General features: G+C 40.8%; 1 protein-coding gene and 1 long non-coding RNA gene across 6 annotated transcripts in view; one reads left to right on the top strand and one right to left on the bottom strand.

The window, feature by feature from the left end:
* The window catches only part of grid2 (glutamate receptor, ionotropic, delta 2), a 560240-nt gene that overhangs the window by 101035 nt on the left and 435476 nt on the right, over positions 1-23729 (top strand). The gene's annotated exons all lie outside the window — the stretch shown is intronic.
* LOC119493049 lies at positions 11637-21605 on the bottom strand. Its single transcript, XR_005207897.1, has 4 exons — positions 21595-21605; positions 21175-21182; positions 17218-17219; positions 11637-12643 (listed from the first exon to the last, which is right to left on the bottom strand). It is a non-coding gene; the product is annotated as an uncharacterized LOC119493049 (long non-coding RNA).

Genomic DNA, 23729 nt, shown 5'->3' with positions numbered 1-23729 from the left:
ATTTCAAGCATCAGGTTGCAGGCCTGTAGCAAACAATGGTGGTCGAACTTTAAGTGTATCTCTTTTTCAGAGATTGGCTGCGTGTGGATGTAATGTACGTGTGTTTGTGTACCTCTAACAACCTTGTTAAGGCTGATGCTTTGATATAAGAGCTCTGTTATACTGTTTGGTAGTCCGGCTGTAACTCTTTGAAGTCCCATCCAGAGTGGTTCTGTTATCTGGGCTCTGTGTGCATGAAGGGTGCTTGTCTGTGTTTGTTTCTTACTTCTTTATTTTGAGGTCAGTGAGCAGCTTGCTTCTCTTGTGTTTTATATACGATATCAGGATTATGTGAAATAATAGACAGGGAGTAAAGAGTGGTGTGACAGCGCAGCAGGAGGCAGCATTTGAACACTTGCTCCTTGACTGAGCAGACTGAGCACACAGCATGTTCCTGAATCCTGCAGCAATGTGTCGGTTTCTGTCCTTGCATTTTTAGCCTTTCTTACATTATTGAGTATTTTGAGTTATTCTATGCTGGGATTATTCTGTAACGTCTTGTTTTAAGTTAAGGGAATGCTTTTCTGCTGATGCACATTCTTTTTCAGCAATCTCATACATCACATTCATAAATATGGACACAGTTACAACTTGGAGCTGCTAGGAACACCACTGTCTAGTTCTGTTGGCTGCCATAGAAAGCTCATGAGGAGAGTTTCTCAAGAGCATACACTATCTATTGGCAGATTTATTAAGGACAGATGAGATACCACTTATTCCTTTTTATTGCTTGGGACTTCTACCAACTACTTTTCAGTGACAAACTGGCCTTGCTTCTCATTTTTTGCTTCTTTTCATCCCTGACTGATTAAACTCCTGCAGGGATCCAATCCCCTCAGTCTGTTGACTGGTCTGTCCACATTTGTGGGCGGTGCAATGAATACTTCCCTGTCTTCCTGTCTGCCTGGTACTGAACAGACTGCCTGACTCATTTCCCTGCCACTCTGCCTGCCAGTCTTTCTGTTTGCCCGTCTGGTTGTGTAGTTAGCTGGCTGATGAATTGATTGCCTGTCTCCCTATCTGCCTGTCTATCTGTGTATTTGTCTCGCTAACTGGTAACCTGGCTGGCAAATCAATTGTCTTTGTCTCTGTCTGTCTCGCATGTATTATGGTCAGATGCTTTGCTAGGTGCCATTTTATGCAGAAAAAATAGGTTACATCAATTTAATAATACTCTCTGATCTTACAGCTTCACTGACTCTTTTTCCTTTGTGTGTGTTGAAATTACAGCAAGTGCAGTAGTTAGAAATTATTATTACACAGCTCTGTTGAATACTCGATTCTGATTGGTCAATCACGGCGTTCCACGATCTGTTATTTCATTATAGCAGACCGTTGCTATGTATAACAGACCGTTGCTATGGGCGCAATTCTGATTTTGGACTCTGGCAGACTGTTTTTGTGTCAAATTATTGATTTTTTAAGTAAGTAGCCGTGTAATAAGTGGAATAATGTACAGCTAGCGGGTCATTGTTGTCAAATAATCCCCTTCAGGGCGATGCAAGATTGCCCCTGTCGGAGTTTATTTCACAACAATGACCGGCTCGCTGTAAATTATCCCTTACTGAAATAATAACAGATATTACAGCTACATTTAACTAGCTTAGATTCTACTCATGAGACAAGACATGCAATATACTGCAGCCAGTGTTAAAAGTGTAGGTAGAGAAATCATAAATGTCCTGGCACTTAAAGGATCACTTTGTTATAATAAGGGGGATCTATTGGCAGACATGGAATATAATATTAATAACTATGTTTTCTTTAGAGTATAATCACCTAAAAATAAGAATTGTTGTGTTTTTGTTTGCTTAGAATGAGCAGTTTATATCTACATAGGGAGCGGGTCCCCTCTCCACAGAGTCCACCATGTTGCACCGCCATGTTTCTACAGTAGCCCAGAACAGACAAACCAAACACGGTTAACTGTTAACTATTCCTCCTTGGGCTGGAGTCCATAACGTTACTCGCTGCCGTCGTCACCGCTCTCTCTCGCTCTCTTGCTTCACCACTCACTTCCCACGTACACACACTTCTCTATGTACTGGCTCTGTGTAGGCCACCATAGTTTTTTTACATGCTTGGCACAAGGGAGTTGCTTCAGTTGGTTGCAATCTGCAAGCTCACTACTAGATACCGCCAGATCCTACACACTGCTCCTTTAAATGACATGAACCATGTCCTCTCTAAGGACTAGACTTATGTACAAGGAGAAGCATGTAAGTATAATTTGCACCTTGCCTTTGATTCAGTTTGTACTGGCAATCCTCGTGTAATTACTGTAGCCCCAGATTTACTAAGGTAGATGCTCATTATGCAATCAGCACTTGAGACAGTCTCCTCGACACATTCTGTTTAAAGCAGAGCTCAGTCAGTGCAGTTCAGTCATGTGATGAGTCATCAAGCCTAAAACGAAAGCATAATGTAATAATGCTACATAAGAAAAACTAAATAATTAATTAAAATGCTTCCAAAGAAAATGTAGCCTCTAAAAATGAGCAGTACACTACATGAAGACCCTTCAACTGATGTGGGGAAGCATGAGAGGGAGAGAGAGCAGCAGGTCCATCTCAGAGTGGAGGATTGGAGTGGAGTAACTGCTAGCCTAGAGTGATTTGCGTGTTTATTGAACATGAAGTTCACATTTAATGAACTTAAACTTGTTGAAACAAACTCCTTCAAGTTTAACAAGCACACCACCGCCACTCCCCACCCCTTACTGTGTTTGTCAGATACAGTGTTGGGTTCATTTATGATTACAAATCGCCCTCTCTCTCTCTTTTTTTTTTTAACCAATTAATTTATTTTTGTTTGACTTTTGGTCCTCCCACACTGTCATTACAAGTTCTGTTGAATGTTAATTAATTTTAATTTTTATTTGTTTTTTCTCACCGTAACCTTCCTTTTTTAATACACCTGCACTAATTTGCACCTGTCCTCACGGGTGCAAGATTTTCTTCTGACAACCTGACCCTCGCAAATTCTGCACCTCAGTAAATCCAGTAAAATGTGCTACATTTACCAAATATTTACTTAGTATTTGCATGATCCTTGTACAAAAGCACAGTGGCACAGAGACAGAAATTAATAAACCCGATAATTAGAGGTTCTTTTCTAGCTTTGAAGCGAGAGGACACTAAGTCAAAGAGGATACCAGATTAGAGAGTCCCAACATCTTTGTCTAGCCTACATCTCTGCAGCACTACATTACTACTGCCCTCTGTTCTTTAAAGAAAAAAAAATCCTCTAAGCACCATTATGCTGAAGTGAGTAATACAAAATGGCACATCACAATAACCATATCTCTAACAATGCAGAGCAGGCCGTATTACAATAAAGCCGCCCGACTAGATTTTAAAGAGAATTATCTATTTAAATGCTTTATCCAAATGAATGTACTGAGATTCCTGCCCTGAGGGTCATGTGTGTGCGTGTGCGTGTGTGAGTGTGCATGTGTGCAAAATCGTTTCAGGAGTGTGTAAAGGGGCTTGGATTAAATCACACTCCCTCCCTCCCTTTCTTCCTCCTGCATGGTACTTAATTGTGGATCTGCTCCTGTCACTTATATTCACATTTCACTCCCTGCACCCTATCCCCCATCTCCATAGTAACCTGGCTAGACATAGGGAACGGGTGAAGCTGTGTGTGTGTGTGTGTCTGTATGCATGTCAGTGTGTGCCCGTTCATGTCTCCATCGATTAAAGCAATGAGAATCATCTAATTGGATAACAGTCTATTGAAAGGTGGGGGGCGAGGAAAAGCAGAACAGGAGGAGACCACAGGAGGGAGGGAACTCAATAGTTGTCTCAGCTTATTTTTCATCTCAGCTTAGTCTTGACACACAGGGCACACTGCCGCATTTATGCACAAAAAAAAAAAATCTTTGCTAGAAGGTGTGTAAATAGAAACGTTCATACTCTTGACAGACCCTGCCAGCATCTATGACTACCTGTTAGTTAGATGTTTCTATATTTTATCTCTCAAAGTAGAATGTGGGAGTCTTAGTTTTACTATTATTTAACACACTAAAAAAAGAATCCCAAGGATAGAAGGCACATGGATGACTTATCTAAGAATATGACTAATTCCCTCAATGTTTATACTTGCATGCTTCAAAATTCAGCATTAAATCAAGCACAAAAATCTTTGCAATGCATTGGGATTTTTTTCTAATGTCTCTCCCAGCTACTACGCTGCCCATTTTTAAAATTGCTAGCAATTTGTTGAAGTCGTTTATCAAGTAATTATGCCAAACATTTGTTGCTTTCAGCTTGGAACAAAAAAAGGTCTTGCTTTTTTGTTTTGTATCTTTGTGAATTAAATGTCTTTGGGTTTTAGACTGTTAGTCAAACAAATAAAGCTATTTTACAGACTAAAAAATTAATTGATTAATCCAACAAAATGGTCAACAGATTAATTGGTTATGAAAATAATTGTTAGCTGCAGCCTCACAGTAAAGCCTTCATCCTTTGTTTACATGCTATTTTGATCATTATCTCCTTAAAATGTCATACATGTATCGTAAACGGCTGCTGAGAAGATTCAGTACCATAGACAGCACCAAACATAACACCGAGTCAGAGGGGCTCGTCTAGGACTTCAGAAAAATGTGTTTTTAAGCAGTGGATGGTGAGAGACGTCCCTGAAGCATTTCCAAGCACATGACTCTATGCTCAGTGAAAGACATCACATCAGAAGCGATCCCAGCACTTTAATCAACTCTCACTGTATTTGTGGTCACACTGGGCAGGCATTGTAAGTGCTGCTTTTGTAGAATATTGATTGCTGTGATACTTTATACACAGAGTTGAGAAAACACACATGGGATGTTAGTTTACAGAATGACAAGAGGCATATGGGCTGTTCAACTTTTCCATTTGCAACAAAACAGTAATCCAATTCACAAACAAACAAGGGAAATGGTGGCATAAAGGACATAAAGGAGATTTCATTTCCAGCGTGTATGCATTCTGCCGTCCCAATGTTGCTATATATATATATATATATATATATATATATATATATGTATTTCCTAAAAAATATTTGCTTGTACAGAATATTGTGGTAAAAATGCTACAGTAGCGTTGAAGATGAATTATGAGGGCTGCTAATGCAAAATGGGACGTGTATGAAAGTGGTGATAAAATGTTCCATCTTCTTAAGTTCTTAATTAACGTTTCATTGGATTAAAGTGACTGAAAATATATTTAGAAGATGTGTCGTCTTTTCAATTGATCTATCCTGACACAGTGGAACTCATTGTGATTCACAGCAACAATGTGGTATAGTGCTAAAGTCAGCATGAAGCAAATGCCTTAAGGGTGTGTGAAACATTTGACTGCATGAGTGTGACGAGAATAACTAAATCAGACTTTGTCATATTGATGAGTACACTGTGATAATGTAAACACATTCTAAAAGGGCAGCAATTTTCTAATTAAAATTGAACATACACTCCTCATTCTGGATATCTTCTTTATATAAATATAATGTTTCTCTCTCTCTCTCTCTATCCTCATCTATTTTTGAAGCAGGATTTTCATTCAGAGTGCAAAGAAATTAAGGACTTGAGTTTCGGAATCAGGGCATTTAGAATTTTTCCTCAGAATATCTCAATGTTAGATGATCTTCCCTGATCATAAAACATTAATGTGCCGTTTAAAAGATTTAGAAGACCCACTCCTCTGTTGGAGTCTTAGTCTGTAACACAAATATAAACAAAAGCGTCAGCAGAAAAGTCAAAGCACTGGATTGGATACATACTGTATATAGCACTGAGCATTATTGACATATAATTTGATTAACTGCATAGAGCAATAGCAGATCATGGCGTTAAATTTGTTATTTCAGGCTTTGATCAAACTATGTTTTAAATCTCTGCGTTATAGTGGAGAATCGTGGCACTTCCATTGCCCTTGTTGTGACTGTGTGTGTGTTTGTTCATTGATCACTGACAGGTTTGTTGGTGATATTCAGGTCAGGCTGTTGAAAAATGTCAACTCTAGAATAATATAGAGGCCTATTTGTGTTCTTTGTTTCCATTTTTCACTATTGAATGATCCTAGTTAAAAAAAAAACGACGAATGACTTGTGATGCAAAGCTTTAAGCTACATTAAACATTTCTCAGCTACTGGGGGGTAAAACATTTCCAAAGCAATCCCACAGAAAATCATTTTTTTTCAGGTTGTTACAGCCAATGTGAAAACAATTGCCTACATATCCAGTAAACAACATGAGCATCCCACTGGCCGCCTGATGCAAGTATTTCCCTTCTTACCCCTGAGAGGAAAACAAAAACGTGTGTCTTTAGCTTGCTAGATGTTTAACCGATTTTACTAGCCACTGTTTATTTTAGAGCTCTGCTGTTTCATACTTTCATACAGCTTAACGCTGCTTAAAGCTGTATAGGAGTTGTTGATACTCAGTGGTTGAGCACAAAGAGTGGTTCAATGTTAATATCAACTATTTTTAATGCAGGTAAAACACAACACTTACAATAATACTAGTCGTGATGCTCCTGTTATACTAAACTGAATCCTTATTTGAAGAATGCTGTATTTTCAAACAACTCCCCCTGTTGAATCTGTAGGCTCCATCATGAATCATTCATCAGCATTTTTTCATTTACTTTTGATTAACACAACAAGGATTCAGTGTCCTCCGATGGCATGACTCAGAGGACACATTCAGACTTGTTAAGTCTGAGGAAATGGAATTCTGCTGGGCTGTTTACTGGTTCTGGTTATGTGTACGAGGGGGGAATTAAGACAATAAAGTTGGTAGACAAAGTGGCAAAAACAGCCCTTCCTGCTTTCAGCACTCAGGCTGTTCAATGATAAACAAATGAGCACAAGTATGACATGAATGAAGTGTTGTTTTATGATACTTTTTGGTTAATTTGTGGAAATTGTCTACAAGCGTTTTTGTGTTTACTCTCAGGTTTTCAATGCACTTCAGAATATAGGCTTTAAACACGGTGGACACACAATAAAAAGCAGCATTTTTAGCTGCATTTTAGCGTCCTCCGATTTTCCCAAGACAGTCTGATTGGATCGGGAGAGACTTCAGATATTCGGCCCAAGTATACTGGACCACACAGATTTAAGACTAGAAACTTTATACGAGGACTAATGTCTCGATGCCAGGCTCGTCTCTCTCAGAGTCCAACAGTACAGAGATTCACATTCTCTTGAATAACCTCCTCTAATTAGGAACTAATTCAGCACAGGCTGGAAAAAAAGGGAGGGGAAAAAAGCTGCATCCATCTTTTCATTATCTTCTGCTTATCCGGGGCCGGGTCGCGAGGGTAGCAGGGAATTCCAGACGTTCTCCTCCTTCTTCTCATCCTTTTCCTACAATCTGATTGGACTCTAATAGCTCCAGTATCCTCTATAGTGTGTAGTCTGTGTTCTAACTGTAGCTGGGGAGTCACTCTTGTGCAACATGAGGCCTTTTACTCAAACTAAAACACTCAAGAGGCATTGGGAAATGGCTGGTAAAGGAAAGAGGCAGGCTGCGGATTTGTCTTGACACTGCAGACTGTGGTGGCATTTTAAAACTAGGGTACATTTTATGTTCAAACATCTCTAGTCATGTAGATCTCTCATGACTGTAAACCGACTTGTTCATTCATTTTTTTGTAATACATCAGCCTCCATCTGGCCATCAACATCATCGTATACAACTTCGTCTGTATACTAGGCTTGCCGCTGTAGTCGATGTTACCGATGTTACCGGTGTTACACGGTGGCCGGGCATACACTGATTACAGTATTTGCCCACCGCCTCCACAGTCGTCTTGCTTTTTTTTGATAGAAATAAAACCCATTTAGTTCATTTTGGCGTATCAGCAGCGTGTTATCAATACATAGTCCGACAACGGACGCTTCAAACTGAAAGTGAAAGTGTCTGCTCTGTACGGACTCTCAGCACAGTAGCAGGAGTCAGATTTCACACATGCGACAAGAGAGAGTTGACAGATAAGACAATGGCGGAGGATTTGGTGTCAAAGCGAAAAGCAGAAGCGCATATATGACAGTATTTCAGATTTAAACCCAATACTATAAGGGAACCATAACGTTAATGAGACAATCGCCTTGCGGCGGACAAAGTGGTCACAGTCGATGTGGGCGTCACAGCGGCGTCAGGTGGAAACCTGCAGCCTTGCAGCGAAAGCTGGGCCGGAGAGGCAAGACACACTGTCACACTCTGACGGTAAAGATAAAAGTAATCGCTCTATATATATTGAGCACTGTCTTTTCTTGTAAAATGTCCGGTGTTATCGGTAACACCGGTGTTGTCACAAGTTTATTAACCGGTGGGAAAATTTCCTCACCGTGACATCCCTACTGTATACTGATCTCATGGTATTACCTCCATCTAAAAAAGCAACACAACCATCCTTTAGGTCACTGGGCTCTCCTTCCTCTCTGCCTCTCGACCCTCCTCACTTTCTGTTTCCCCACAAAGCAGACCGGCACTGGAATCAGCTGCCATGGAAACCGGGGCCAAAATTATTTAGCCTTACGCCCCGTTCTCTTTCCTTGCCTCCCACTTCCATGTTTCTGTCCGTCCTCCGCGTCTTTGTGTGTGCGCTCTCTGATGTGTATGCACAGAACAGTCTCGTTAGCTGCCATAGAGACCAGAGACATCTCATTTTCTAAGGTCCTTCCATCACTCAGTGCCTGGAAGCCCTCCTTCTGCTGCCATCCTCCCTTCATTTGCCCATTTATCTAACTGCCTAACAAACAATTGGATACACAGTCAAGCACACGCACAGACACACACACACACACACACACACACACACACACACACACACACACACAAGGACTAATACTGAGCACACGGTGGCTTTCTTGATGCATTGACATTCCTCTGCTCATCTTTCTCTACTAGCTGTATCCTTCCTCCTCTCTGCAGTAGTCATGGCTAAATTGTAAAGATGATAAACTCTGCATTTTCACATTTACGTCCATTTTCTTCTCATCTCTCTTTCCCACTTAATCTTTTTCTATCTCAATCTTTGTCTTTAATCAGTGATAGATTGCAATTCAATTAACCTCCCTACTAAACGTTAGAGGGTTGGGGATGTGAGAGGGGCGTATCCATGGCAACACTGACATTTTACAAGAGGCAATATGATGCTATTTTGTTTGTGCGTGTGTGTGTGTGTGATGGGGTCCAGCAGCTGACAGCTGGGGACAAACCAGATCCAACCAGACTTTTGGAACTTTGAATTGTGTGTGTGCGCACGCGTGCATGTGTGTGTGTGTACTCAGTAGGTGGTAGGTCTGTTGATTGGTTCAGTAGATAAAAAGTGTCATTTGAATAGAAATCAGAAGTGCATCTCTATTGAAAGGTTTCCTTCCTGCCCCTACTGAGCATTGACCAGTGCCCACTCTCTCTCTCTCTCTCTCCCTCTCTCTCTCTTTCTGTCTCTCTGTCTTTGTATTAGTCTGTATGGCTGCTTGACAGCCAGCTTCCTCTCTCTCAACACACAAAGACAGTCCTTCACTGCAGATGGAAAAAGATCACCGTGAAATTATTTTTGTTGTGGCTTCTCTTCTAAAGCAGTGCTGTCCTTCAACTGAAAAGTACATTTCCTTTTTTGAATACCCACCCCCCCTCAATGCACAAAACAATAACTTTAATTCACATTCAAAAATTGTTGGACCAGGTGAGAAAGACCTCCTGGAGTGACGACACACTTTCCAAACAATCGGATGCAGAATTAATTTTTAGTTTTAGCCTAACTTAAACAAGTTATTATGTAAGGGATAATGTACAGCGGGCCAGCTATTGCTGTAAAATACACCCCGACAGGCCGATGCTTGCTGTACATAGAAAATATTTAAATTTAACTCAGCCGCATCGTTAACATCAAAATCAAAAAGAACATGCAAATTATAAATAAAAAAAAACATAAAAGGACTTTTTAAAATAAAAAGTATAGCTTGGGATAATTTATAAATTTATGAACAAAAATAATCACTTTTGATGTTTGATCTATGTTCAAGGTCATGTTGAATGATTAACTAATGATAATGTAGAAAAAGAAAGATTTGGGATGGTCCACATTCATTTGGGGACGGCTTAGGTTGTATTTCTGGACGTTAAGGCTGCCGGGGTTGGTAGAAAATGGAGTGGCAGCTGGCAGCGTCATCTCTTGCAGCATTCACTTGCACTCGGGCATCAGAGATTCGCTCTAGTGAATTTCTGACCAGCCACAGCTTTTCACATATATTGTATGTATACTGAGGTGGCAGTTTCGGTGGCTGTATTAGTGTTGAAACTGTCAAAAACCCCTCTCATGAATGGCGTCTCCATCTGAAATTCCCGGGCTGATTTTCAGTCATAGTACATCGCTGAATCATGTGGAACACTCTGCATTAGACATTGGAAGCGTGATATCAATTTCAGTGCACAAGTAAAGCCATAATAGTCCCTGTAATTGCTGTCCGATTTCACTGTTTCCCCTCCTTGCTCTGTTGGACACAATCCACTAAAAAACAATAAGAGTTACTACCAAATCAGACAATTAAGTTGTCTGTTTGTAACTCTGACTGTGCTGCTTTTATTCCACTAGTTGTACATGGTTGCGTTATGCAAGTCATGCTGACATATGTCTTCTTATTACTGCAACATTGAGCAATACAACAAATCAAGCTGTTTTATATATTTGCCCTGCCTCATGTTGATCTGCGCTACAGTCGACTTTACTCTGCTGTTTGACTCTAATGGCATGATGACGGCTTTACATGTATAGTTGCTGGATAAGTGAATACAATTTGAATTACACTTCAATTCTGCAGTTTGGTATAGTCTGACCCTTTAATTGTTTCCATTTGACTCCATATAGTTACTGTACAACTTCATTACAACTACTCAGTGGTGTATTAAATACTGTAAACCATATAACATCTGAATACCTTCTGTGATTGTATTATATGATCTGATTTAGCTTGATGGTGTTTTTTTAAATTGTTCCATGCATGCGATCATCTGCCAAGCCACAACACAGAGATGTGAAAACAAACACAAACACACACAGACTCAACAGCAAAGTAGAATCAAACAACTTTATTCACTGGGGGATAAAAATTGAAAGTAACTCTCCCTTAAGAGCATTTGGCTTAGTGAAGCGCTATTTGACCACTGGATAAAACACTCAATAAATTATTAAACAGTGCGGATATACTGTGACCGTGCTAGTGCAAACACATCAACACACACACACACACACACACACACACACAGTGCAAGTAGAAAGCTACCCCACTCTAATGCTTGTGTTTTATTAGAATCATAAACTACACAGGCAGAGAGCAGCCAAAAAGCTTGATTTGATGCTTTTTGGATATAAAGTGCTCTCTTGTGGTCTCACTGCTTTTATTCAGCACAATTGAAGTCAAGGTTCTATTGGCTTGAGAGCTGACTGTATTACAAAAGTCAAATACAAAATAATCAACAGGTTATAGACTATGAATTTTATCCCCATTGCACCTGTCAGTGTCTTTGTGTCTGTGCACGAAATTGTGTCTATCTGCAGTCTGCTCGGAGTTACTTCCTGTTCCAAAAATGCCAGACTAGCCCAACCTCAGTCTCTCTCCCTCTCCTTTCTCTTCTCTCTCACAAGCTCGAGCTCTATTGTCGTGATTTTGGCTTTTCATTTTTTTTTTAAAAGCCATTTACTGCCACTTCCGACTCACACACAGAGGAACAGCGGGATGAAAAAGTAATGGGGTGAAGGAGGTGCAACAGCAGGTAGAGAGGAGGGACATGATGTCTGATGAGATTTCTTTAATTTATTACAACATGATTACAGTTTATATTGAAATTCAACCTTAGTTTGAATACCTGCTGCAGCTTTACAAAAATGCATCAAGGCAGAAAACTCATGCAACTTCTTCCATTTGCAGGTGTTGCTTACATTTAAAAAAATCTGTGTATTGCCAGTCACTTCACTTTCACTTATCTTATCTCTCCTACGAGTTTAACACTGTGCCATCCTATCAATCGCTAGGGAAATGATTACAGGCTTCACTTTGGCCGTTGGTTGACGCCCAGTTGACAGGCTGTCAGTCAGACCATTGAGTTACCATGGCGATAGCTCAAATCTCTCTTTCTCCTTGACAAATGGGTGACGTGTGTAAATCACCTGGTTGAGAGAGTGAGAGAGAGAGAGGAAATAGGAGAGCTCAGGAGATGAGAGGGTTATTAAGGGTATTTCTCCTGTTTTTTTGGGCCATTATTGGAACCGTTAGTGGCAGTTCTCCAGGGCATGGTTGCACACATGCCTGAACTGCGTGCGTGCACACACACACAGACACAGGAATACACAAACAACAATGCTTCAGGGTCAAGCAGGTGAACATGGAGAGGAGTGAGCTATGAGAAGCACTTTAATAAATGCTCAGAAGAGCCAATGCAATGCCACCAGCCTTGTCAAGCATATAAAGAGATAGATAGGCAGAGAGAGTGAGATGCCTAGAGAAAAAGAAGAAGAAAATAAGATAAGACTTGCCCTCTGTGGTTTGGAGAAGAGAATTGGGAGAGGGAAAGGTGAAGAGGGACTATGTCTGGGGGAAATGAGCTGTTTGACTGCTAAATTGCCTCTTTCAGCTGCACTTGGTGCCCTTCTGGGTGAAGATGTTAATAATGAAATAGCAGCACCACATTCAACACTATAGTAGGTGTACTCACAAACCCATATACGTGTGAACCCCACAGATATTATAATTTACTAATCTATTACTATAATATTATAAATATTAACTTTTTATTAGGGCTGTCAAAGTTGATGCGATAATAAAACATTAACGCAAATTCATTTTAACGGCACTAATTTTTTTTAATGCATTAACGCAGCTCGATTTTTAGATTGTAGCGGGCTCAGTTTTAAAGCTAGAATGAACATACTGGCATCATATGAAACTAGGAAACCTAAGGAATCTATACATGTGATACATACTTACGAAGGAGGCTAAATAACGCTCAAAACTTTGGCAACATTTTGGAGAGGGAAAACTGGCATGGCCATTTTCAAAGTGGACCCTTGACCCCAAGATATGTGAATGTAAATGGGTTCTATGGGTAATCACTAGTCTCCCCTTTACAGGCATTTAATGATAATCACATGCAGTTTGAGGCAAGTCACAGTCAAGTCATAGTCAAGTCAGCACACTGACACACTGACAGCTGTTGTTGCCTGTTGGGCTGCAGTTTGCCATGTTATGATTTGAGCATATTTTCTATGCTAAATGCAATACCTGTTAGGATTTCTAGACGATAGTTGTCATTGTTTAGTGTTGTTAATTGATTTCCAAGAGAAGAATACCTGATAATACTTGACAAATCTCCCTTTAAGGTACATTTGAACCGATACAAATTTGCAATTAATCGCGATTAACTATGGATAATCATGCGATTAAATCGCAATTAAATATTGACTGATTGACAGCCCTACTTTTTATTTAAGTGATGTCACATTGCATCAAGTCTCCTTGATCAGCAAAACTGGAGATAGAGCTGACAAGTCTCCAAATCACAATTTCAGACAATGCATTTATTGAATAAATAAATAGTCTTTTTGTTTGATCTGTCCAAAATCCAAAATTTGCACCATTCTTTTGTTCTGGATCGTTTTGCATTATGTGTTTCATTTCCAGTTTTGGCCTTCTTGACTCAAAAGACCCAAACATACTTGTTAAATTGTTCTTTAGATGTCTACTCTTTCTGCTTTTATTTATGTTTCTTGATTCTTTTAAGGCAGTCCTTCAGTTCAAAGTCCAAGCCTCCAGTACGCCTGAAGGAGACCTCAGGAGATCCCTTTAACGTGAAAGCAGACCTTGATATCTTTATACTATACCGTTGCTGACTATATTTCTTAGGCCTACCCTGCAGCGTTAATCTAGAGCCCAGAAATCCTCAGGAAATTGTTACATTTTCTTTGAGAGGTACAAATGGCTATTCTCACCAGTAATGTGGTTATTACTGCATTGCGTGTGTTAGACCAGCCATTTGACATGTTTGACAGATTTTTCATGCATAAATGTCTTTCCAGGACTCAGATTTCTCAGATCATGAGTTAAAAAACCCTGACACATTCAGTAATTATAATGATATTTACCGTTTTCACTTTAAGGCCTGGCCTTTCAATATATCTCTGATTAAACTATGTGCTGAAGTGCTTGGTTCTGTCCCTTCATCCCCTGTCAGCTATAGGCTGTTAGGGTTTCTTGTCTCACTGCACCCTCTTTATTGTTCTTTCCTCAAGTCCGCTGCCGGCCATCCTTTCACTTGAGGGTGACAGGGTGGGAAAGAGAGTGCGGGAAAATTTGAGACAAAGAGATTGAGCAATGGATAAATCTCTGCAGACATTTCCCTTCTTTCCCTCCCACAGCCAGGCATGCCCGGAGCCACGCAGGCATAAAGGACATTGTTTATAGACAGGAGAAAGCACTTAGTTCCTCCTTCACACCTTTTAGCTGGAAGGTCTTCTGAGAGTCAGAGAGAGAAAGAGAAAGAAGGACAAGATAGAAGAGAATAACAGAGGGTTCAGAGGCTATAGAAGGTGAGTGGTGAGAGGAGGGGGCTCCGAGACGAGAAAAGCGAAAGAAGACAAGCAGATGGGTAGAATAGAGGAAGAGAAAATCAAAGGAATGAGGCAGGAGAGGAGGATTGATGGGTGGAGAAGAGAGAGGAGGAGGGTAGGCCAGAAAAGACATGACAAGGCATAAAGAGAGGAGACAACAAGTGGGGGGGAGGTAAGGACAGAGAGGTTTAAGTTGACATGTACTGCCAGTTGGTTTTGAAATGCGAATTCATGAGTTTTGCTTCATGAATAATGGGACAGGGGTATCTAATCCCATCATCTCAGTGGTTGGAGCAGTGACATAAGAGGGCTTAACGGGTCAGGAGAGCGGAGGAGAGGAGGAAAGAAAGCTGTAGAAAATGCTCAAAGTTGACATGAAGTACAGTGATATCCTGAAAGCTAAGAACAGAAGAGAAGAGGAGAGTAAGAGAGAGGAGAAAAGTCTGTAAACGTTAAAGTCATAGTGAAAATTGCAGCTGTAAAAAGATGGAGTGAGGAGAGGAAAATTAGTTTGGAAGGATTGGTTACAGGTAGAGATAACCGATTGCAATTTTCTTTGCCAATTCCATTTTCTGATTTCTTAAAAGTCTTACCCACTGATTCTGATTTTCTTTATATACAAAAACTTTTTAATAACTTTTCTTCCATGGGAAATTGAAATTCAATTGTGTATGTTAATAATAAAACACTGACTACTAAATAACTCTCCAAAACTGCACCAAGTTACAGTACCTTCTCTCCTTCTCATACAAACAAATCTCAAAATTAAAGTGTTCCAGGTTACTGCACAAATTTAATCCAACTGGAAATGAATTGCAGTAGGCTATATCCCACTTTATCTAACATGTTTTACTTTTTTAATGTAGGGATGTCACGATGAGTTTGTAGCGTCCGTCGTCCCACTATGTGTTGACACGGCGCTGATACACGGAAATGAACTAAAGTAATGTAATCGCTGTAATCCAGAACATCGTGTAACAGCGACTACAGTGGTAGCCTAATGTCATTTACATCAAAACTTCCACACTATGTGATGCATGGGTCACATTTTTTTAATACCTGCAACCACCCGACCCGAGAGCCAATCCGCACCGCCCAACCCACAAAAATATATGCTAATCAACCATCCAAACGCGACCTGACCCCGACACTTTATGCTCTTTAGTAGCACAATAGTCAGGAGGTCTGAGGACAGAGACGAGGACTGAGACAAGGACTGAGCGCTGCAGCGTTTGGTGTGGGTGTTTTTTGAGAGTGTGACAGAGAGAAGGTGGAAAGTGGACTATTGCACACAATGTTTCTGTAAGAAATTAATAGGCCTAACTTTCTCTGAACGCTGCTTTGTCACTTTTTGACCAGCCTGCCCAAACCAGTGATATTTTCTAGTAAACTTACCTGAACCGTATCACACATGATGTGTGTGTGGCTGTGACGTTACTGCCTGTGCAGCTGTCTTTGCAACACAAAACTATCATGCGGCACATGTATGTAAATTTGACCAGCAAAAAATCAGATATACGAGACTGATCAGTCTGTCAGCGGCCGTTTGCAAGAACAAAGAACAAAGAAGATACTGTAGTAAGGATGTGCAAATGTTGGACAGTGTTGTTTTCTTGGTAAGAGGGCTGGGAATGTGATTTAGGAGCTTTGAGGTAGAGAGAAGAAGTCTGGGCAGAATAGCCAAGAGAAGAGGGCTGCCCACGGGCTGAGAAGTACCTGAAGAAATGACTGGATGGACAAAGGAGCAAACAAGTACAGGGGCAGAGAGGAGTGGATGATGAAGGAGGAGAGATAAGGGGAGAAGATGAGAGCGACTCTGAAGAGGTGAGGAAAAGAGGATGCACAGAGTGTTTGTCGTGTATTATCATGGGACCACAGTGGTTAGAGCGTTCTGATGTGTTGTCTGTTGAACACTAATGGCTCTCTAGTTTCTCTGTGTGTATGCGCATGTTCTTGGCATCCATCAAGCCACAATTTTATCACAAATTTCCTTTGGGACAATTGTGGCCGGTGTAAACCTTCTTAAAAGGCAACCTGCGCTCTATTTTGAGTGAAATAACCCTGCGTAGCCACTAATTCATTAATATTTTATCAATGTCCTGCAGAGACCACAAGCACTTAATGGGGGCAGGATTTTTTTGCACCCACAGATTGTTTGAGTGTAGTCTGTCCTCAGAGGATGCCAGTCACCTTTACCAGCTGTCCTAATTCATTTTGCATTTGAGCACCCAGAGATTCTACATCAAGCTGACATCCCAGACTGTTGATGCTCACAAGTTCTCCAAGGCAGACAGACACCACTGTTGCATTATCCCAGACCATAAAATAACATCTGAACACTTAAAGTTGCACATACTCAGTTTTAAGTTACTTTTGTGCATATAGTGCACTATTTAGCAGTGATGGAAAGCAAAGCAGCTCCGGGCGCTGATGTCGGACTCTGGAGGACCATTTTGGTGTCAAACTATTGATTTCTTAAGTAAGTAGCTGTGTAATAAGCAAAACAATTTACAGCGAGCCGGTCAATGTTGTGAAATAAACCCCCGTCAGGGCGATGCTGCACCCCGACACAACAATGAACGGCTTGCTGTACATTAACCCTTATTTGTTTCCTAAACCTAACCAAGTCGATCTTTTCCTAAACCCAACTAAGTAGTTTTGTTGCCTAAACCTAACTAAGTCAATCTTTTCCTAAACCTAACTAAGTGGTTTTGTTGCCTAAACTTAACTAAGTCAATCTTTTCCTAAACCTAACTAAGTGGTTTTGTTGCCTAAACCTAACTAAGTCAATCTTTTCCTAAACCTAACTAAGTAGTTTTGTTGCCTAAACCTAACTAAGTCAATCTTTTCCTAAACCTAACTAAGTGGTTTTGTTGCCTAAACTTAACTAAGTTGATTTTTTCCTAAATCTAACTAAGTAGTTTTGTTGCCTAAACCTAACCAAGTTGTTTCCTGTGAAGACGAAAGTTTATTTTGAAAAGACTGGAGCGGAAATTGACACATGCATCACCTTTAGCTCAACATTTGTAGAAAAATGCACGAAAAATGAGGAATAACTTTTTGTAAGAAATCATCCAAACCATTGTATAAGGATAGGCCAGAGTCCGACATCAGAACTGCACCCATAGCAACGGTCTGTTATACATAGCAACAGTATGCCATAAATAAATAACAGACCGTAAAACGTAGTGATTGACCAATCAGAATCAAGTATTCAACAAAGCCAAGTAATAATTAACAATAAAGTCTACCTGGACTTTTCCAAGTGTCACTTTGGTTTCAGTGTGTGATTCTGTTGCAAAGAAGTGCAACCCAATGATAGCATCCAACCTACCAAAGTGAACTGCCATGACATGACGTGTTAGCAAGAAAACCCCCAGATTATTCAAACAGTAGCTACAGGTGTTCAAGGATAGAGGAGAGTGGGGTTTTGCAAATTTGAAGGCATCCATGGCCTTATACCAACTTATTTTGATTATGCAAAGGCAAAAAAAAAAAAAGCCTACTACTGGATAAACTTTAGTTTGCCGGCAAGTGAATTTGTATAATGGTGCTGGGAGAGACAGCAGTGGCCAAGCCCCAGATCTGTGACTCGCCACATTTCACATTTGGCTCTGGATGTAAACAAACATATGCTGCACAGCATTCAGGAAAGCCAATTTTTGGTGTTGCAGATGAACAAATCTAGCAGTTTGGCCAAACTCAGTGTCAGAGATACAGCCGTTCACAAGAATTTTAATGTTGTTTTCTCTGCATGCCATTGAACGAATTCATGAAACAGTGCTGGGATTATGTAGTGATGGTGCAAAATCAAATCATGCTGCTGAAGTGGTGTTGCTACAAGGGTGCAAGAGGTGACTCCAGCAGTGTTTGGGACCCACTGCATAAACGTAGGAGCTCTGTGATGTCCTCAACTAATATATCTGATTAAGATGTGGGCTGGATTTCTGTAGCACGGAAATATGTGCATAAACAGTGTACACACTAGAAGTCTGTTGTCTCACGGCAGAATCCTGTCCCATCCCCAGTGATTAACGGGAGGGAGTCTGCTTTTTTTCTCAGCATATACAGAATACAAAACAAGTCACCAGGCGGGTTATCTTTCAAATGTGTTTGAACGCATAAACACATTAAAAGCAGTTTTAATATAATATATAATATACGAATGTCCTGCTGCAGGCAGAATTGTCACTGGCTAGCATGGAACCGAATGGGCTGTGACAAATTATTTCACTAAGGAGGTTGTAAAGACCAGTGGGTTCAAAATCTACTCGAGTTGGATAAATTCATTGTTCGGTCTTCCCAGGAGATTTGCTGATTATAAAAAAAGATAAAATGATGCTAGCTTTATATCGTATGCCACCAACTATGACTGCAAGCATGAAGCAAGGAAATGTGCAAGCATACAGCATGGTGAATCTAGGCTCATAATTAGTGATTTGTTATTTGCATCAAGCGTGATAATTAATTAGGCATGTTAATAGATGTTGGTCTGAACTGTAAATTGACTTTGTTTATCAGCAAACAATTAAAAGCATTTACTCTTTCACTTCATTAGTATATTGACATTGTCAATAGATGAGGCTGAAAATATGCCAAAGATACTAACAATATTGTGATAGTAATATTGCTTTGAAGAGGGAGGTTACATAGTTGTCTTTGTCTCTTAGACTTTGAAAAAGTCCCCTATCCCTACATGAATGAGTGAAATGACTGGTCATAAAAGCCACCAGCCAGCTCTCACACTCTGCATAGCTTAATTGAATTACACCCTGTACACTGCTTTGTGCACTGAGTGTGTAAGTCGAAGGAAGATCAAGACAGTGAGAGAGGCGAGGGAGAGCTTGTGAGTGTGTATCCCTGAGGCAGCAATATGCACAGCATTTGTATACAGAGAGTGTATTAAAGCGTTGAAAGTTTCATTAAGAAGAAGATGTGTAGCTGTAGTGCAACTGTGTGCTTGTGTGAGATTATGGTGTGTGTGTGTGCGCCCGCATTAGTTGATGACTTGATTTGCTGATACATAGATAAGTGAATTGTTGTCAATATTTGTACCAAATATAAATACATTGGGTAATCAGTTGTGTCAAGACCCACTTAACAAATACAGAATAATATATACAACATTTGTTGAACTGTGCCAAAGGAACTATTTTTATTTTCTCTCTTTCTTTTTTATGCATTTTAACTTGAATTGCTGCAATGAAAAGCCTCAAGGTTTTTTATGTTTTCATACTCTCTTTGATTCAAGCTCCTGGTGATATCATTTTCAACATTTTGACATGTGTGGGAGTCCAAACTCCCAGTCTGGGGAAGCACTGCAAGACATCACTTCAATTCCTCCTGAATAAGAAATCACCATTTTAATGGATAGTCAAAATGTGATGGCTATTCAGTATGGTAATCTATACAGAAAATCCACTCTGAAACTAAGTGTACAACATTTCTCTGACCTTGATCTGTTCAACCTGGATAATCAACCACAACACTGAGCTTTATGATAATTTTAGGAAAGACGGAAAAATAGTAAAAAAAGAAGAATCATGTTGATTTTCATATTTAGAGTATTTACATTTAAAGGACTAGATATGACCAACTGGAGTAAAATATCTCCATTTCTACAAATGTGTATAGTTCACATTCCTGCTGACAGTTTTCTACAGCATGCCATTGTTTTTAGATGTCTGCCTTCTTTCTTTCTTGCCGGTAGTAACTGATCTCTGGGGTGTTCCAAATCCAAAGAGACAGTCTTACATGACGACCAATGAATACCTTTTAGGCATCAATAGCACGTCTGCCCAATAGATTTTTCCTTGACACTTAACAAATCCCTCTCAAGAGAGATTGCGGTGAGAGGGAAACACAGAAGCAGCCCAGACAGGTATGGCTCATACCATCATACAAGTTCATACAGAGAAGTCTGCTGTTTGAGTAAAAGTAATAGTTGAACATTGATGGTGAGGAGAAGAGTGAAAACCTCACCCTGCAACATACTGCCCAGAGAGGGTCGATTAATCATCCATAATGTTCTGCCATGGTGAAACCACAATGACTGGCATCACTCCATGCTGAAGTGCTGGAGCCTAATGGTACGTGTCCACAGGGGCTTTTTTTGGATACAAGTGTCGTTTCCCAGCATCGGACGCTTGATGGGCTGCCACTACGCACTAGGCACCTAATTGGACGAACGCTTTTACTCGTAGGCTGCTGTTTTCCAGCTTTCAAAGGTCATGTCTAGGAGGTAACCTGGAAATTGCAAAATCTGGCAAAAACTTGCAGAAACTCTCACGAGACTCGCTGCCCGTTGACCTATCCCAACATTAACTATTTGAGATCATTGCCTAACCTCAACCATCTCGCCAGAGTTTCCAAACCCGTCGGTTACCTTCAAGACACGACCGCTTGTAAACCAGAACCAACATGGCGGCTCTTTTGGAAAAAAAATTCTCGTATATTATGAAGTCATGCCGGATGCCCCTGATTTGCATAAAGTAGCCTTGACCTCAACTTTATGCAAATAAGGAGCGGCCAACATGACGTCCACCTCTTGAAACACAACGCTACGCTACCAGAATGAACAGCCCATTCTCATTCCCAGGGCGTCAAATACTTTGAGGCTTTGTCATGGCCCACGGTGTGTGATACTGCCACACAAGGCACCCTTTAGCACCAGTATGAGATGCACTGGGCTTTCCATTAACTACAATGTAAACCCATCGGCAGCAATAGTAAACGCTCAGAGAAAGCGTGCCGGGAGCGACTGTGGTGACATAGTTTAAAGAGCAAAAAGGCAAACTAAGGGCGGACGGGAACATAAGGCTTTAATCCAGGAGACCGCTGTTCATGTCCCATGCATTGAGTTTCACTTTCACGATACAATCAGCTGTTCGTTCATGTCCCGTGTTCACAACGTTCAGTTTCATTTTCACTTTACGAACAAAGTAGTTTTAAGCCAAACAATGTAGTGTTTTCCTTACCCTAACTAGAGTGATTTTGTTGCCTAAGCCTAATGTGACGCCAAGAGTAACTATAGTGCTTTTGATGCCAAAAACTAAATTGATGCCAAGGGGCGTGACAAAGCGGCAGTGTGTGAGGAGTTGGGATGAGAGCTTGTTGCAGTAAAACAAGAGCTGGAGTGTCTCCATTTGCTACTCAGACACTGCCTTCCTGTGTTTGTCGGCAAGAAAGGGCATGGCGCCACAACTGTAGTTTTGATCAATTTTACCCTGGGCCTCTGCCTGCTGGCATGGAATGATGGGGAGTCAAGTATATGGTCAGAGAGACTCAAGAGAACAATCACCATACTGCTCACTGCTGCTGTCATCCAAATGCAACACCATGAGAGGGGAGCACAGAAAGATATCCCAACAGTGTTTACCTTCAATGGCTAGAATAGCTGTCCAGGCATGCAGGTGGGTTTTCTGTGCTGACAGCAGCACGCTCAGTGCCAAGGCAGATGAAACATGTCTGGTGGCGATTACACAGGGACAGGGGGGGGGCAGAGGCAAGTGGAGTGTGACGGAGCCAACCTTGGCTTTCATTGTTGTCATACTGGTAACTAAAGAAGAATGGATGAGTAGTGGACGACGTACAGACATTACTAAGGGCCAGTTCCGAAAGATATGAGCGTGTGAGTGCAAATATTCAGTGCTCAGACATGCAAAGATGAGTCGTGAAGCCAAAGAGCCCCATTAGAATGCAAAGCCTATGCAAAACTTAGTGCTATGGTGTTCTTTAGAAAATGGATCAGAAGTAATGGAAGGAATACCTAATTTGTAGTATGCTAGATAAAACATGCAGAAACACCAGTATGGTCCTTCAAGCAGAGACATGAAGAGCCTTGGCTGAGTAATAAAGGCCAAATGAGAAAAAGAGCGGTATAAGTCAAGGTTGGGAGAAAAAAAACGGATTCCCCCCCTCCCCCTCTCTCTCTCTCTCTCTCTCTCTCTCTCTCTCTCTCTCTCTCTCTTTCTCTCTCTCTATCTTGCCCTTGCTGTCTCTCTCTCAATTCCTTGCCTCAGCTCTGAAAGATGGTGTGTACAGCATAGTAATGAATTGGTCGCTCTCCCCCAAAGCCTGGAGAATGGGCCCCATTAAACTGCATTAAAACACAATAAGGCCTCTGTCTGTGTGTGTGTGCGAGCGTGCCTCTTGCCCTGTATTTCATTCTCACTCTTGATTTCTCATTCATTGTCCGTCTGGCCCCATGGCTCTCTCTCCGCCCTGTCCCTTTACCTCCTACCATCCATCCTTCCTCCCTCTCTCTTCCTTCCACTTCTCCATTCTGTGTCACCAACTCTTGCATCCTTCCTCTGATCCCCTCCTTTTCTCTACATGTCCGATTAATATTCAGTGAATGTGTCTTGATTCCTGAATAATTTTGTTGTTGGCTGCATGGAAATCCAAAATGGCCAAAGTGCTTTCTCTGTAATCAGATTGTGTGTATTAATGTAGTCAACGTGCGCCTGTTGTTTGCTTAATGTATTTCTTTGAATTGTTCTCCTCTGGATATGTCTATGCACGTCCATGTCTTGAGCGCCCCTCTTTGTGTATGTCTTTGATAGGTAGCTGCATGTGCATGAGCGTGTGTGACTCCATACCCTCTCCTGTGTATTCAAATGCTCGGGGATTAGGAAGCATGACTTCCAATTTCCAGACACTGCCTCTGTGCCTTTCAACCCTTAGACTTCTAAAACAGAAAGAACAAAAAAGACTTAGTGCGGCTCAGCCCAGCACATAGCACAACACAACAAGCCAGACTGTAAAGTGGAATTCACATCACCACAGGAAAGAAACAAACAACTACCCCGAGAGTTGCAGAAAATGTATGAATATAAAAAGCTGATTTCTTCAGATCGTTTCCATCCTCCTCCTAGAAAAATCTTTGTTTCCATTTGCTATTTTGCCAGTGCCATGCATGAAGAATATGAACGCTCAAAATCAAATTTAATCTTTTCAATCTGTTCATTACGGCTGTACGTCACATTTCAAGGGCATTCAGTAACTGATGACCTTGAATGACCTGTGGCATCTTTGAAAGACATAAATAAACCAATAAGTCGTTCGAAAGTACCTGGCAGAGCTTTCATGAAA

Source organism: Sebastes umbrosus, chromosome 8, assembly GCF_015220745.1.
Source record: "Sebastes umbrosus isolate fSebUmb1 chromosome 8, fSebUmb1.pri, whole genome shotgun sequence".
Classification (NCBI taxonomy): domain Eukaryota; kingdom Metazoa; phylum Chordata; class Actinopteri; order Perciformes; family Sebastidae; genus Sebastes; species Sebastes umbrosus.
Note: the sequence above shows the minus strand (reverse complement) of the source record. Positions and strands in the feature narration are given on the sequence as shown.